Source organism: Vombatus ursinus, unplaced genomic scaffold (genome assembly GCF_900497805.2).
Source record: "Vombatus ursinus unplaced genomic scaffold, bare-nosed wombat genome assembly UNPS02014770.1, whole genome shotgun sequence".
NCBI lineage: Eukaryota > Metazoa > Chordata > Mammalia > Diprotodontia > Vombatidae > Vombatus > Vombatus ursinus.
This window is the reverse complement of record NW_020954548.1, coordinates 3,075,387-3,092,296: the sequence shown is the minus strand read 5'-3', so window position 1 is coordinate 3,092,296 and position 16,910 is coordinate 3,075,387. Positions and strand designations below refer to the sequence as shown.

Genomic DNA, 16,910 nt, shown 5'->3' with positions numbered 1-16,910 from the left:
AGTAGTGCTCCCAAACTTTCAAGGCTGATGAAAAAGAAATTGTTGATAAGTGATACAGGATGTGGAGCTTTTGAACTTTCTATAAAAAAGAGCAATCCAGAATAAAGTTTAATTGTTTCTGAAGCCCCATGATATTATCCTCACACAGATTCTGATGCTTGCTTAAGAATGTTGATGATTGGCATAGTATAAAATTTATTATACCAAATATAATGATACCAAAGTAGCATGACCCTTACTTAGCAGGGAATCTGGATATTTTCATGTTTTCTGTATTGGCTATTCATTTGATATTGGTCAGTAATACCATATCCTTAAATAAGCAGTTCTGGAATATAAATGAGTCACACACACTGGGTCTTGCAACTTGGTGACACAGTGGATAAAGTACTGGGCCTGGAATCAGGGAGACCTTACTTCCAATGTATCCACAGACACTTACTAGCTGTGTGACACTGGACTTAATCCCTGTCTGTCTCATTTTGCTCAGCTGTAAAAATAAGCTCAAAATAGCATCTCCCTGTCAAATTGTAATGTATATGGTGAGCTCAAAAAGAAGAGAAACCTCCTGTGGAGCAGAAGAGCAAAAACTTGCACATTCTTGATTTTCAGTACGAATATAAGACCATAAAAGTGGGGCCTCACAATCCTTCTGACTTTTGAGGTTTTAAGAAGGAAGTGTCATAAAAGTTACTGCAGGGATAACTGGCTTGTGGTGGGCCAAGCATTCATGGTGATATCACTTTTTGGTCCTTCAATGGCAGCTTTTCCTATCATTATGAAACAATTAACCAAACATTGGATTGTTCATCCACTAATAAGTAATATGAGCTGAAATTAGGTTCTTATGAGACTGGTTAGTTTAATCCTACTGATGAGAAGCTGTTGCCATCATTATCTTGCTCAGTGCAAGAGGAATCATAGATTCAAACATTTTTCATCATTCAGCCTGGGGCAGATAGGTGACACAGTGGATAGGCCACTGGAAATGGATTCAGGAAGACCTGAATTCAAATCTGACTTCAAATACATATTAGGTGTGTGACCATGGGCAAGTCACTTAACCTTTGCTTGCTTCAGATTCCTCTTTTGTAAAAGGAAAATAATAATAGCACATACCACCTAAGGTTGTTGTGAGGATCAAGCATAATATTTAGCACAGTGCCTGGCACATAGCCCTATGGCAAGGGTAATTATTGTTGTTACTGTTGTTGTTAGCTACCTCACAAAGTTGTGAAGATCAAATGACAGAATATCTTTAAATTTCTTAGCATGGTGCCTGGCACACATTAGGCACTTTAAAATACTTGTTTCCTTGTTTTCACAAAGGTTAAAGCATTATGGTGAGGTAGTACTATTTGTTTCATAATTATCCATTTAGAGAGCATTTACTGCTAAAAGTTGTATACCAAATGGGAGATACTGATGACATCATTAATCCATGGAATTTGACCTTCAAATCTATGGCATATGGCATATGAAGAGGAGACAAAAATAATGAAGGGTAACTGAAATTTGGTAGCTGAAAAAATTAGTAAGAGAAAAAAATGAAGGATAATTGAAATTTGGTAGCTGAAAAAAATGATCAGTATTAATTTGAATTCATAAGAATATATATGACCTAAGGTCTTAGATATTGTCTTAAATCTAGTCAACCCCATCATTTTATAGACAAAAAAGCAAGAATGGTCCTACAAGTAAGAAACATGAAAGCCAGGATTTGCATCCATGTTCTTTAACTCAAAATTCATTATTTTTTCTACTATTTCAAACTACTTCTCAAGATTGTTCATTTTGCCAGCATTGTTACCAAAGCTTATCTACTAAGAATTAAAAATAGCTTATTAGAAAATCACAATAATGTATTTTTATCTGTATACTTGAAAAAATAAATTAGTAAAGATACATTTGGCAGCATTATATATTAACATGTAATTTTTAACATAAGCAAAAATTTAACCAAGAAGGAAATGAATCTGAGAGACCATCAGTTCCATGCCCCTGTTTCTTGGTGACATTGCACACCCTGTAAAAATTTGATATGCTTAGTCATACATAGATTAGAGAATGTATTGTTTTAAAATTTTAAACATAACTTGTTTACTTTTATAAGCTAAAGAAGATTAAGACAATATTTTGTAAGCCTTTCTCTTAGCCACTGTGGAAAATTAGACTTTCATTCAATGATCAAAAACTCAAACTAATGCATAAAAGAAAGCTAAGCAAATAACCCACCAAAATAATTTCCTGTAGTCCTTATCTTTCACCACTCCACCCCACCTAAAACAAAAACAAACAAAATTCTTGGCTATTGTAGTTCCCATAGCATATTGATCAGTTCTCTAAATTGGCTTTGAAAGATACCATATTAATGGTATTACCATATTCAAAAGCAATAACTGAAACCTAAATTTCCTATTTTTGCAAAAGTGACACTGATCAAATGGCAACTTGTTTTTCTATTGACATACAAAAATCCTCAACAAGTTAATATTTTATTTCATATCATTTTTCAAGCAAAACACAGACCAAACAAAATACAGGAGCTTATTCTTGGGACAGACATCAAAACATGGTTTTATAGGCAAAAAGTTCCATTCAGGTACTTCATTAAGAAAATTCATTCAGAATGATACTAAGCTAACCCCACCTCATGTTGGCTTCCTCATTCCTCAGATGCATTCAAGGAGATTGCCGTGTTTTTCAACATCCACACTTGGGCATAATGGAGGATTTGGAAGTGTTTTAAGGAGAATAAATTAAGCAAATGAGCCAGTGTGGAAAATCATGAAAGAAAATAATTAGAGAAAGCAGGCTAGAAAACTTTATAATTATTCAACAATGTTCTATGACAGAATAATCAAGTAAATAGTTGAGTTTTGTCCTAATTACACCTAATAGGGGAGGTGCTGCAATACCAGGGCAATAAATCTTTACAAGATGTTACCCATTGTCATTCTACCAATTCCTAGGTAGTCTGTCTCCCATATGAGAAATATACTCCTACTTAATTTTGACCTGTGGAAATTCTTGTCTTCCTTAAAGGCTGAAAGTATAAAGAAAGATAGGTGATAGATAGATAGATAGATAGATAGATAGATAGATAGATAGATAGATAGATAGATAATACATAGAGAGAGATAAAAGGATAGATAATTAAAACATGTCAGAGAATTTTAAGTGCTTACTAGTGACAGCCCACTCTATCTCTAAGGACAGACTACAATTTCCACCTTTGTGGGGAGCTGTGCTTGGGTGTTTGTTCTTTCTTTTCTTATCTCTCTGAAAGGAGAATTGGCCTAGATATGTTGGCTTTTCCAATATGGATAATATTTATATTACTACAAATAAATAAATTGAATTATATATATATGTATGTATGTATGCATGTATGCATGTATGTATGTATGTGAGTGTGTGTGCATGTGTGTGCATGTGTATCCCCATCACACCTTAATGCCACCTTCAGATGATACTTAACTTACTAACATCAGTTTAGATCTCTCTTACCAAATGCTAGCTATTTGAAGTAACTATCACAAACAGATAGTAAACCTCTTTATCAAAGAATGTGGCATGGTAAAAGAGGCACAAAAATATTGAAGAAAGTAACATCTTAAAAACACCTTAACATTGGTCAAATGGCTAAAGAGGCATAAAAAATAACTCAAAGGGGAAAAACTCCTTAAAAAGTAGAATAGGCCAAATGAAAAGGAGGTACAAAAATTCACTAAAGAAAAGAACTTTTCTGCTTAAAAAGCAGAATTGACCAAAGGCAAGGAGGTACAGAAGCCCACTGAAGAAAACAATTCCTTAAAAATTAGAATTGGGCAAGTGAAAGCTAATGATTCCATGAGACATCAAAAAAAAAATTAAACAAAGTCAAAAGAATGGGAAAAAAAAGAAGTAAATGTGAACTGTCTCTTTGGAAAAACAACTGAACTGGAAAGTAGATTGAGGAAAGATAATTTAAGAATTATTGGACTACCTGAAAACCATGATCAAAGAGCCTAGACATCATCTTTCAAGAAATTATAAAGGAAAATTGCCCTGATATCTTAGATGCAGAGGATAAAATAGAAATTCAAAGAACCTACCAATCAGCCCCTGAAGAGATCACAAAATGTTACACCCAATAAGGAATAAGAAATATTCTTATTCAGGAAAGTTACACTCAAATTCCAGAAAATTCATGTCAAGGAGAAAATATTGCAAGCAACCAGAAACAACTTAAATATTGTGGAGTCACAGTTGTGATCACACAATATTTAGCAGCTTCCACATTAAATAAGTGGAGGGCTCAGAATAGGATATTCAAGCAGGCAAAGGAATTAGGATTACAGCCAAATATAACCTACTCAGCAAAACTGAGTATAATTCTTCAAGGGGAAAACTGGATATTCAATGAAATAGAGTACTTTCAAGCATTCTGGTGAAAAGACAAGAGCTCAACAGAAAGTTTAACATTCAAACACAAGAGTCTAGAAGCCTAACCATGAAAAAGAAACCATAAGGAATTCAATAAGGTTAAACTATTTACATTCCTGTATGGGAAGATGATAACATTTAACTGCAAAGAATTTTATCATTATTAGGAGTCTACCTAAATAGAGGGCATGGGTATGAGTTGATTATATTGTGATGATCTCCAAAAAAAAAAAATATGAAGGGGTGAGAAAGAGGGATGTGCTGGCAAAAAGGGGGAAAGGGAGGTAGGATACATAAATACACACACATGCACACACACTCAGTTGGGTATAAAAATCTTTCCTAACAACATGGAAGTAGGAGGGGAAGGGGATTAGAGAAAGAGAGGGAGATAGCCAGTAAAAAGACACATAATTTGGAGATGGAGCAGTACATGCAAAAAAATAAGCAAGAAGTCAACTATCACTGTGAAGTGTAAGAAGGCTCAAAAAGTACAAAGGTTATGAAGGACTTTAAAAGCCAGAAGATTTTGCACTTGATCCTGGAAGTAATAGGGAATATATGGAGTTTATCAAATAATGGGATGACATGGTCTCACTCTTTATAAGGATTCACTTGACAGCTTAGTGGAGAATGAACTACAGTGGGAAGAGACTTGAGGCAAGGAGACAAACCAGGAGGTAACTAAGTAATGCCATGGGTAGAGCACAGGGATGTGGAGTAAGAAATACCTGAGTTCAAATCTGGCCTCAGACACTGAGTAACTCACTTAACCTCTGCCTCAGGTTCCTCAACTGTAAAATGGGGATAAGAATAGCACCTACCTCTCAGAGCTATTGTAAGGATCAAATGAGATATTATTTGTAAAGTACTTAGCACAGGGTCTAGCATATAGTTTGTGCCTAATAAATGTTTATTTCCTTTCTTTCTTTCCTACTTTCCAGAAAATGAGACTGAGGAGTGGTCTGACAGGTAGAAGAACCATGGGAAAGTAGTGTCACAAAAACCTAGAAAGAAAAGAATACCAAGAAGAGGGAGAGTAATAATGTCAAAGGCTGCAGAGAGGTCAAGAGTGATGAGGATAGAGGAAAACATCATGAGATTTGGTGATTAAGAAATCATTGGGAGAGGTGGAGTGATAGCTAGTAAGGACAGATGGATCACATGAATTTTTCGAGGATGGTGGAGGCATAAGCATACCTATAGGCAGCAGGGAAGCAAACAGTAGACAGGGAGCAGATGAGGATCAATGAGAGAATAGCAATAATAAAGGGGAAAATCTATTGAAGATGGGATGACATGAGATCACTTATGCATGTATAGAAGTTTGCCTTGGGAACGAGAAGGGCCACTTCTTTAAATGAAACAGGTTAGAGAAGATAGTAGAAGGCATATGAGTGGTTAACATAAGGAGAAGGGGAGAAGATCCAAGCCCTGGTTTTCTTTCTCTCTTGTGGAAAAACACAAAATAAAAAAATCATTATGGCCACTCAACACGCATACCCATAGCATGAATCCAAATGATTGTCCTTTTCTTCTTAAAGATTTTTAATAGGTACATTCTAAGGCTTTTAAAAATCCATGTCCTATTGAGAATCTGACCAACAAGTCCACACTTTTCCAACTGTCACAGAAAATTTGATTATTCTCTGACTCCAGGAGTTTCATTATATCTAACACATAGTATCAATTTTTGGATGGTCAGGGATGAATATATCCTTATTTAGCAAAGAGCAAAGGAAATTAAGGATCTTTTCATTGTATTTTTAAATTAAATTCAAGTTTTAATGTAACTGCCTTCTTAATAATGACTTTAAGAATAAAGTTCTCATCACTAAAAAATAGAATGAAACCTTTTAGTGGAACCAGTCTAACAAGGCATAAAATAATGACTTTGAAAGTGGGAGCTGGGAACTTTGATAAGTGAAATTTGAATTGAGATCGTAAGATACTTCATTGTTCTTCTTGCACATCATTCAGCCAAAAGGAAAACCTAATGAAATTGAGTCTCTCATCTAAATGAGCGATAAAAATACATTTGTTTTTGAGTTTTCACATACTTCATTTGCAAAACCCACAATTATAAAATAATTTTTCAGAAGTGTTACATAATTAAAAGAACACTGGAGGGGAATGAGGAAACTCGGGTTATATACCTAGTTCTACTATCAACTAGCTACGTAATTCTCAATTCTTTTCAGCATTAACATCTTATGAGTCTCTGTAATTTACTGGAATTCATTGTAAAAAGCTATAGATTTTTCCTTCATTCATCAGTTATTTTCTTTTCTAAAGCTCATTGGACTCAGAATCACAAAATCTGTATTCTCATCCTAGGTCAGCCACAAACCAGTAATGTGACCATTCAAATTGTATAATCCCCAAGATTGCACTGAGAGTAGTGCTAATAGTGACCAAACTTGAGTATACAACATTGGCTGGAACTGATATCTGCTGTGAACTGGAATAGTCCTATATGCCTTAAAATAATTCAGTCACCTCCACCAAATCACTGATGTATCCTTGAATGCTATAAGGATTTCCAAGGTAATATTTTTCCCACAGTAGCCTGTGAAGTAACTTTCTAGACTATAAGCACTATCAGGGTAGATTCTGTATCATATTTTTCTTTGTACACCCCAAGGTACCTAGCATTGACTATATAGTAGGTACTTAATAAATGTTTATTGAATATAATTTAATATGAGTTTAAAATATCTCTTTTAAGGCAAATTGACATTGACATATACTAGGGTAGGTATCCAGTATATGTTTGCTGAATTGATTTCAAAGGCTGACACATGAATATTCACATATCCCTTACCTGCTATTTATGACAGAGACAACACATTTGTTATAGAAGAATTAAATCTTACTAAAGCTGGATAACAATAGACCAGACTTGCACAATTTGGCAGTAGATAGGGGCCAAAATTAAAATAGGCTAACCTTCTTCAGGTTGCAGATAAGTTTTTAGTGACTCATTTTCTAAGTAAAGGTATAATTAATGATTAAACTATTTTGCAAATAAACCATATTTTAAAAAAGGGAAATTTCAATTAATATCAATTAATTACACTTATTACTTGAGATTTTTATTTATCATGAAATCACATTAATGTTAAAAAATTCCTTTGCTAGGCAGTACAAGTTTTAATACATTTTTTTCAGATTTTCTTACTGTTTGCATTTAGTTAATGGGAAGTATTTACACTTCTTGTCAGCAATCAGTTTATCATACTCTGGAATCATATTTGAAATTGATATCTTTAGAAATCTGAAAACTAACCTTAGTAGCTGCCTCATTTTCTGACTTTACTTTCTTGAAAAACCATTGTTCCCCACTGAGATTTTTCAACAATTTGGATGCTTTAATTTGTTTGTCATTGATGTCCAATTTGCTTAAATCAGGATGCTTTGATTCAAAATGGTGATGAAGATTGTATTCTTTCAGAATGGCTATTACTTCTCAGCAAACTAGGCAAAATTTTTTGTCTCTCATAGAAGTAAACAAGTATCTATTTGTCCACTCCAAATTAAACACTGTGTTCTGATTCAATCTTCCATTTGTTTTTATTACCCTTTTTACAAAGTCACTCCCAAAAACTTTAACGTTAGAACCAAAAACTCTCCACAGCAGCTGCTCATATGCAAAGAAATACTGAACTGAGTATCTTACTTTGGAGAGAGCACCAGACACTCATGTGACTGGGAGGGCGACCACACAGCAAGCGAGGGGAAGATAGCAGGTATCAATTGTATTGGCACATGACTGCGCTCACTTTGTCCCTGTTCAACACCAGTAACAACTGAAAACACAGTGAAAAGATGCAACCCTCGCTCCTCTCAGGCTAGAGGTAGACTGATGATTGCTAGTTGCTGTAGATTACACGACAAACAGGAGAGAGTGTGCAGTGGCAACCCTCCCACCAAGTTACATGACAGACACAATAGCAACTAGTGTAAGGCAGGTTAAGCAGGGCACAAAGCGCTTGCTACATCTTTACTTTCTTGCAGGCTGCCCAAAATCTTTTCATGGGCCACAAGAGGCCTGCGGATCATATGTTGTGCAGGCCTGCAATAGACAATAGAACATGCATCTCATATATGCCCTTAAACCTCTAAATGTAGGCTCTGCACAGAAACTTGGGTTGTCATATGCTTACAGAGATCTCATGCCAGTAACTTTGAAACCTAACATATAGTGATAACCTTATTTTCCTCTTACTCTTAAATGAAATTCAGAAATGGACAAATCCTGACAAGTAGCATCTCTGAAGTGGGAAATATTTGCAATTGCAGGTAGCAAACAGGCAAAGCCACTGGACATTACCCATGATAGACACCTATTTTTCTGTAAAGAAAAGGTCCAAAAAGTCTCAGCCAGAAAGAATTCATGGATTTTGCAAGAGCAATTTAATGGAAGAACTTCTTAAATGAAGCAAATGCTAATGCATAAAAAGTAAAAGTTTGCTAACTTCCAATTCACAATTGAAAGAGTTACAGATTTGCACCAGACATTTGAAATACACAGCTTTTCTTGTGCTATTTTTTAAAGTGTAAACTTGCATTTTAATTAACTGTTTAAGGAATTTGTGGATTGGAGCCCTAAGTGGCAAGCATCATGTCTTATCTTTAATACTTCAAAAGATCTGTGATTTCACTATGTAGTTATAGCTACTACATTTGTATGTATATCATCATTATACTCTCCTTCAGAAATTACTACCTTATATTCCTTAGTATCTATTAAGAGAGATAGTGACTGAAATACTCAAAATCTTAACATTTTCTTGACAATCTCTATCAAGACTTATTGAGGGCAAATATGGATGGATCCTGGAAGCTAATCTGTCTGCACATACTCTTTATTCATTTTTTCTACATCAGTCTTTGCTAGATAATGTGCATCTGGACAAAAGTTAGTTCCTAATATAGGAACTAACTTAAGTTAGTAAGGTGATAGGACCAATTTCATATGAAGTTCAGAGAGCAGATGAGTTTGTGTTGCTTTTCTAATTAGATTAACTGCAAAGTTCCCCTTCTTAGTGTATGTTATGTACATAGTAGGTGTTCAACAAAAGTTTATTGAATTGAATTTAACTTTAATTGGAAATAATTCTGCTAGGACAACCTGACATTTTTTTTCCAGTCACACCTTCTAACATCTCATCAAATTCACATGGAAAAGTCTATGTTATGGGTACCTTCACAGACTACATAATTATTGAAGTGGATTCACCTAATGCTCCCATACCCTGCATTATAACACAAAGACAGCCTTGCTGGATAAAACTGTTTACTTTGTGAGAAACATTACGCTAGTGGAGTTTTGCCAAGATGGCAAGGTGAGTGGTTGTGATCAATATGAATTCCTTTGCAGAACTTCAAACAACAAGAAATAAACCAAAAAATAAACAAACACATTAATAATAAAATAATGATAGCAACAATCAAAGTAGTAGAAAAGAGAAAAATCCTTATCATAAGAAAATTAATTTTAAAAAAGAAATGAATAAGGACAAAGGGGCTAAATGCAATGATCAAATGCTACAAGAGGAAAGGAAGCAAGAAGTCTCCAGAAAACAAGACTGCATTAATAACCATTCCTTTAGACTCACGATGAAAAAAGCCTTTCTTTCACTTTATTTATTTTTCTTGTTTTTTTCTCCACAAGATGTCTTATGTGCAAATACGTTTTGCATGACCAGATGTATCATATTTCTTGCCTTCTCAGCAGGCAGAGGAGGGAGGGAGAGAATTTAGAAGTGAAAAAAATTAAGTAAAAATAAAAGTTAAAAAAACTACTATTCAAGAATTGCATCAAATTTGTAAGAATATAAGTCATTTCCCAATTGATAAATGGTCAAATGATATGAACAGGTAGTTCTCAGAGTAAGAAATTAAAGCCATCTATAGTCATATGAAAAAATGCTCTCAATCACTATTGATTAGAGAAATGCAAATCAAAACAACTCTGATTGGCCACCTATCAGATTGGCCAACATGACAAAACAGGAAAATGATAAATATTGGAGAAGATGTGGGAAAATTGGAACATTAATACATTGTTGGTGGAGTTGTGAACTGATCCAACCATTTGGGAGAACAATTTGGAATTATGCCCAAAGGGATATAAAAACGTGCTTATTCTTTGACCCAGAAATAGCACTTCTAGGACTGTATCCCAATGGGAAAAGACCCACATGTACAAAAATATTTATAGCAGCTCTTTCTGTGGTGGCAAAGAATTGGAAATTGAGGGGGTGTTCATCAATTGGGGAATGGTTGAATAAGTTGTAGTATATGAATGTAATGGAACACTATTGTGTTAGAAGAAATGATGAGCAGGCAGACTTCAGAAAAACCTGGAAAGACTTGTCTGGACTGATGCTGAGTGAAGGGAGCAGAACCAGGAGAACGTTGTACATAGTAACAGCCACACTGTGCAATGACTAACTTTATTAGACATAGCTCTTCTCAGCAATGCAAGAATCTAAGACATCTCCAAAAGTCTCATGATGGAAAATGCCATCCACATCCAAAGAAAGAACTATGGAGTTTGAATGCAGATCGAAGCATACTATTTGCTCTTCTTTTTCTTCTGTTTTGTTTTGTTTCCTCTTTCTTATGGTTCCTTCTATTGGTTCTAATTCTTCCTTACAACATGGCTAATGTAAAAATTTTTAAAAATCACTATTCCTCTAGAAAAGAGAATGAACATTCTATAAGAGTAGTTCTAAATCACAGTAAGAAAAATTATGTGAGATCTGTTACCTGTAACTTAGACTTAAAATTGTTGAATTTAAGATGAGCATGAGAATTAGCAACTTAGAGAATACAGTCAAAAATTTTAATAAAAAAGCATAGTATTTCAAATAGTTCAGGAAAACAGAAAATATAGTAATGGAAGAATAAACAGAATAAAAATATGGCAAAACTGGATAAAGACTTCATATCTCCAAAAATTGAATTAACAAACCTAGATGACAAAAACAATTTGTTCCCCAAGAAAAATAAAAATAGTATACTCTCAGTGTCAAATTCTGATAAATCATTCAAGAAAACTGCTTAGAAGTATTGAAAACAAAGGGTAGCTTTCATATCAATAGTACTCACTGGATGCAGAGAGGAATCCAAAATTTAACCCATAAGTATAATCTCCTAGGTATGTATATCTTCAATCCTAAAGAACAAATCTTATACACAGCCTTAAGGAAACCATTCATATATCAACAGGCACCAATTCAAATTGTTCAAGGCTTCTCAAAGGTATTGAAAAATGGAAGAATAGGCAAGAATATGATATGCCAAGAAGCGAAGGGAAAAACAGTAGCACAGAAGTATCAATCCTGAAAAACTAGAGATAAAGCAGTTCTTAGGTGAATTTAGACAATTTTATCCTTTTCTACTAAGAAATGCAGAACTGGACAATTTCTTTAACATGAAAACTAAACAAGTAACTGAAATTTTTAAAAATCATCTAGCTTTGAAAGCAAGAAATGGATAAAAGATGACTAAATGTATACATTGAGGAGCTAATGAATTTATTATGACTTGTAAGTCACATAAAAATAGTGATAAAAATGAGTGTGTATATAAGTATATGTATGTGTGTGCACACACATACGCACGTGCATAAATATATGTATATATAGTTTTAAGGTTTACTGAATGCTTTACCTGTGTTATCTCATTTGATCCCCTCAACAACCCTGTGAGGTAGGTACTATTATTATCCTCATTTAATGGATAAGAAAACTAAAGTTGAGAGAAGTTAATTGATTTGTCAAGGGTTCCACAGCACCAGATTGAGGATATGAACTCAGGTCTTTGTTACTACAACTCTATTACCATGTCCACTATACCACCTAGCTGCCTGTCACCTGTTATAAAGGTAATTAAAAAGCAATGGCTAGGAATCTGATGAAAGAGAATAATACTGAATATTCAAAAATATGTGGAGTGGAGTTAAAGTAGTTTTTACAATAAAAGATATAACACTTGATCATTTATATTAACAAAAGAGAAAGAGAGAAATCATGAAATGATCATGCAACTCAAAAAAGTCTAGAAAACCACAGAATAACAATCCCCAAACCTGCCCACAAAAAGATATTTTAAAAATTAATGACACGATAAAATTGAAAATAAAAATTGAACTGACAAACTAACAAAATTGGTAAACTATTAGCTAATCTGATTTATATGAAATTATTATAAGGCAACAGAACTGAAAAACCAAATTAAATGGACAAATAGCAACTAAAATATAAAATAAATAAAAAATGAATAGTAAATAAAATAATCTGATTTCAGAAAAAAAGTGAATAACCCAGAAATTAATTTCCATAAAGGAAAAAAAGAAACTTTCAAAGTACAAATGAATTTACAAGTGAAATATAGCAAACATTTCAAGAACATATCATCCCTATAGCATATAAACTCTTTTATAAATTGTACAGAAAAAATACTCTACCAAGCTCTTTCTTCGAGGCAATGTAATCCTAATTCCCAAAGCAGGGAGTGATAAATGAGAGAAAAGGAATTATAGACTAATATCACTAATAAACATCAATGAAAAAACTTAAATAAAATACTTACAAAGAGTGTTTGCCAAAATATATTCAAAAATCATTCATCTTGATCAGGTTCTATTTACACCATTAATGTAAGGATGTTCAAAATTAAGAAAACAATATAATAAATCACATAAAAATAAATTCATATGATTACATAAAAAGAAAAAACTTTCAAAAAACTATAATTTCTATTTTAAAAAACTACAAAACATAACATTGAAAGGATCTTTTTTAAATATGATTTAAGAACATTTATCTAAGAACAAAACCTGGAATTATTTGTAACATAGGAAAACACTGCATGATTTTCCATTAAGATCAAAAGTAAAAGCAAGGATACCCATTGTCAAAGTATTTTTGTACACTACTAACAAAAACCCAGAACAAGGAATAGAAAGAAATATGCCAGACACATAGTAGTTAAATAGCTGGAAGTTAATTTACCATGACACACATAAAGGACTTTTATTAATGCAATTGCATAACTATTTTCAGAAAACTAAAGGAAGACCTAAATAGTTGGAAGAGATGCTTATGGCTAGCCTTCATCAACATAATTAAAATGATAATACTTTCTAAATTGCTTTACAAATTCAATTCTATGCCAATCAAATTACCAAGGGAATACTTAATAGAATTAGTGACAAATAATAACAAAATACTTGTGGAAGAACCAAAATTCAGAAATATCGAGGCATATTTTTTTATTATTTTAAATAAGAATAAAGGGCTAAATCTCAAATTATATTATAATGTGGTTATTGTCAAAACCATCTGATACCAGATAAAAAATTAAGTTTTTCAGTAGAAAACATGAGGAAAGTAAAGCAGATAAAAAGGCAATTTATCTTCAATAAACCCAAGAACACAATCTTTAAAAGGATCATTTATTCCAAAAAAAAAAACTAGATAACAATTTGATGAAAAAAAAATTATGTTGCAGACAGTATCTTTCATTATATAATCATGCACACATGCAGGTCTGCATGCAATCCTAAACATCCTAATACTTAAATCCTAAATCCTAATACCAAAACAGATGTTATTGGTCAAAGCAACTCCCAAAGAAACTCAGCTTGCAAATTATAATCTTAGAGTTTCCTGGGTGTACCAATAGGGTAAGACACTGACCTTCAGTCACACTGCCAGTATGTGTGAGAGGGAGAGCTTGAACACAAACCTTCTTGAATATGAAGTTAGTGAAGCTAGCTATCTACTAGGCTGTGGTGACTCTCCTCCAACATATATCATAATCAATACCTATCTGCCAAATGAAGTATAAAAAGTACAAGCACTAAAAAGCTAGGGATGGATGAAAGGTTATATCTTTCATTACTATGGGTAGAGACTGAACTCACAATCATAGAGGATATTATAAAGTATAAAATTAGTAGAAGCCTTGACACGTATTATGAAAGCCTGCCCTGGACATTTCCAGGGACACATGCTCAGTGCTAAATATCTTAGCACTTAGGGATGTTGCAATAATATCTTCATCTCAAGAACAGCAGCAACAGTTAGTCAATATTGTTGAAAAATATGGAGTTGTCCCTAAGCACTTCCTTGAGGCATGAAAGAAGCAGTGGAGGCATCTAGGGGAATTAATGCCATTCTGAATCAAAAGATGAGAGAATATTGCATACAACTAAGAAACTTGGTAAAAAGTGCAGCAACAGAAGAGGATATCTGTATCACCCAGGACATCATGAAGGAAGAAGTCTTCCAAATGGTCAGCATCTACTTGGGCACCCCACTGATGAGGATGGGAGCTAGACCCCAGAAAGGAAAAACCCTGGACTTTCCCACACGACCAAATCTCTGGCATTTGCCTTAGGCTATAATCCCATGAACTGGCCTTTCATTGTGGCTATACTCGATCTCTCAATTCTCTATTACCCTTAATCTAGTTTAGCTCTCCATTGTCTTACCTCCCAAGCCCCACCCCCCACCATTTCCCACACTTAATCCTAGCTAGGTTCCGTTCTCCCTTGGATGCATGGTCCAGGTCCCAGGAGTTCTGTTCACTCCAGCTTACTGGCCACTTCCATCCAGATCTCCTTGGACCTTTCCTCCAGTCACCCCAAACTACTTGGCCACTCCTACCTCCCACAGTCTTTCTGTATATATGGTCCAGCCTGTCTCCATTGAGATTCTTAAAATCTAGCCACTGCTTAGATTCTTATAATCTAGCCAATAGCTCACTGACATTCAGACTCCTTAAGAGTCTGCCCAATATGACGGATGTTCTAAAAAACCTTGTCTTTGACTGAAAGAAGGCTTGGGTCAAACTCTTTCAGGCAGGACCTGTGTGTTGTGATTTTGGGGTCCTAGTACTCCTTAACCCCTAAACCTTAACACCACCAGACAAATTTACCTAGGAGTATCGAGACATGGACAAGATGTACCATAACACTGGACCCATCTCACCCTTGGAGTTCTAGAGGGAACTTATCAAACCTTTCTTCAACATGTAAGACAAGATTTGTCTAGTGAATGACCCTCAGAGTCAGCATAAGTACAAAAGGCCATACACACACACTGTGGAATACATGAGCAATATGGTTGGTGGGAGAAAAACCCTGTACAACAACCAGAGCATTAACTTTTTGAAAAAGATAATTGCAGCCTCCATTAAAGAAGGAGAGGTTGTATGGTTTGACTGTGATGTTGGAAAACACTTCAATGGCAAGCTGGACATCAGCGACACACAAATCTAAGACCATGAGCTGGTGTTCGATGTCTCCTTGAAGAACATGAACAAAGCAGGGAAATTGACTTTTGGTGAATCCCTGATAACCCACACAATGACCTTCATGGTCATTATGGAGGATGTTCATGAGGAGACATGAAAAATGGAGAGTGGAGAATTCCTGGTGTGAAGACCATGGCCACAAAGGTTTCCTATGCATGACAGATCAGTGGTTTTCCAAGTATGTCTGCAAGGGCCTCGTGGACAAGATGCATATACAGGAGGATGTGCTTAACTTCCTAAAGCAGGAGCCCATTGTGCTTCCAGCCTGGGATCCCATGTGGGCTTTGGCCAAATGACTTCCATGCCCTCTAGTTCTCACTTCCTCAAGCATGACCAGAAATCCTGGGGACCAAAGTGGAAGAGGTGACTGTGATCTTGATCAGATTTCTGGTTTGCTGAGTCCCTCGTTCCAAAAGCCTCTCGGAGAATTGTGCTTTATGCTCTACTGTGGAATCCAAACACTCTCATTCCAGGCAGGCTGCTCTTTAAAAACAGAAAGACCAGGTCATACTGTTTCCTCTCCTCAACCCTAGTCACTCAGGCTCTTGTCACAAGCTCTGCCTGATTCAGAGGGAGGGATGAGGAGGGAAATCTCTTAAGTGTTTTAATCAAACTGAAAAAAAATTAAACTCTGTAGAGCAGAGAAAGAACTTTAACACATAGGTGGATGGAGAAAGTTGGGCTACTTTTCACCGTTGCCCATGGTTCTCAGATTTCAGAAAGAAAATGCACCCTAAGATTTAAACCCACAGAGCTGCATACTGCTTGACCACTAACAGAGACTCTACCACTTTGGGTGCTGAATTTCATCTTTTCCACTTTAATTTTATCTGCCTGGGATGGGATGGGAATGTGGACAGATGGGCTGTGAGTTTGGCCTGGTTCCCCATGACTTGGAGTTACAAGGGTGGGGGGAGGGGAAAGGAAACAACACCACTTGATAAAATCCCATCAAAGTTGGGGCTCAGGAAGTTGAGGTGAAACAATGAACAAATCATACCATGAACTGAATTTTTAAACATAGGAGAATCTATAACCAAACGGTGTCATTTTAAACTTCTGCATCTGGAGTGAGTCAGGGCAGGGCAGGGGAGGGGCGGGAGTGGAGCTGCATTCTTTAAGACAACTAGATGATGTTGAGAAGTTTT

At 35.1% G+C, this 16,910-nt stretch overlaps 1 pseudogene; it reads left to right on the top strand.

The window, feature by feature from the left end:
* Positions 1-9,768: 9,768 nt before the first annotated feature.
* LOC114043809 lies at positions 9,769-16,058 on the top strand (annotated as a pseudogene).
* The last annotated feature ends 852 nt before the right edge of the window (positions 16,059-16,910 follow it).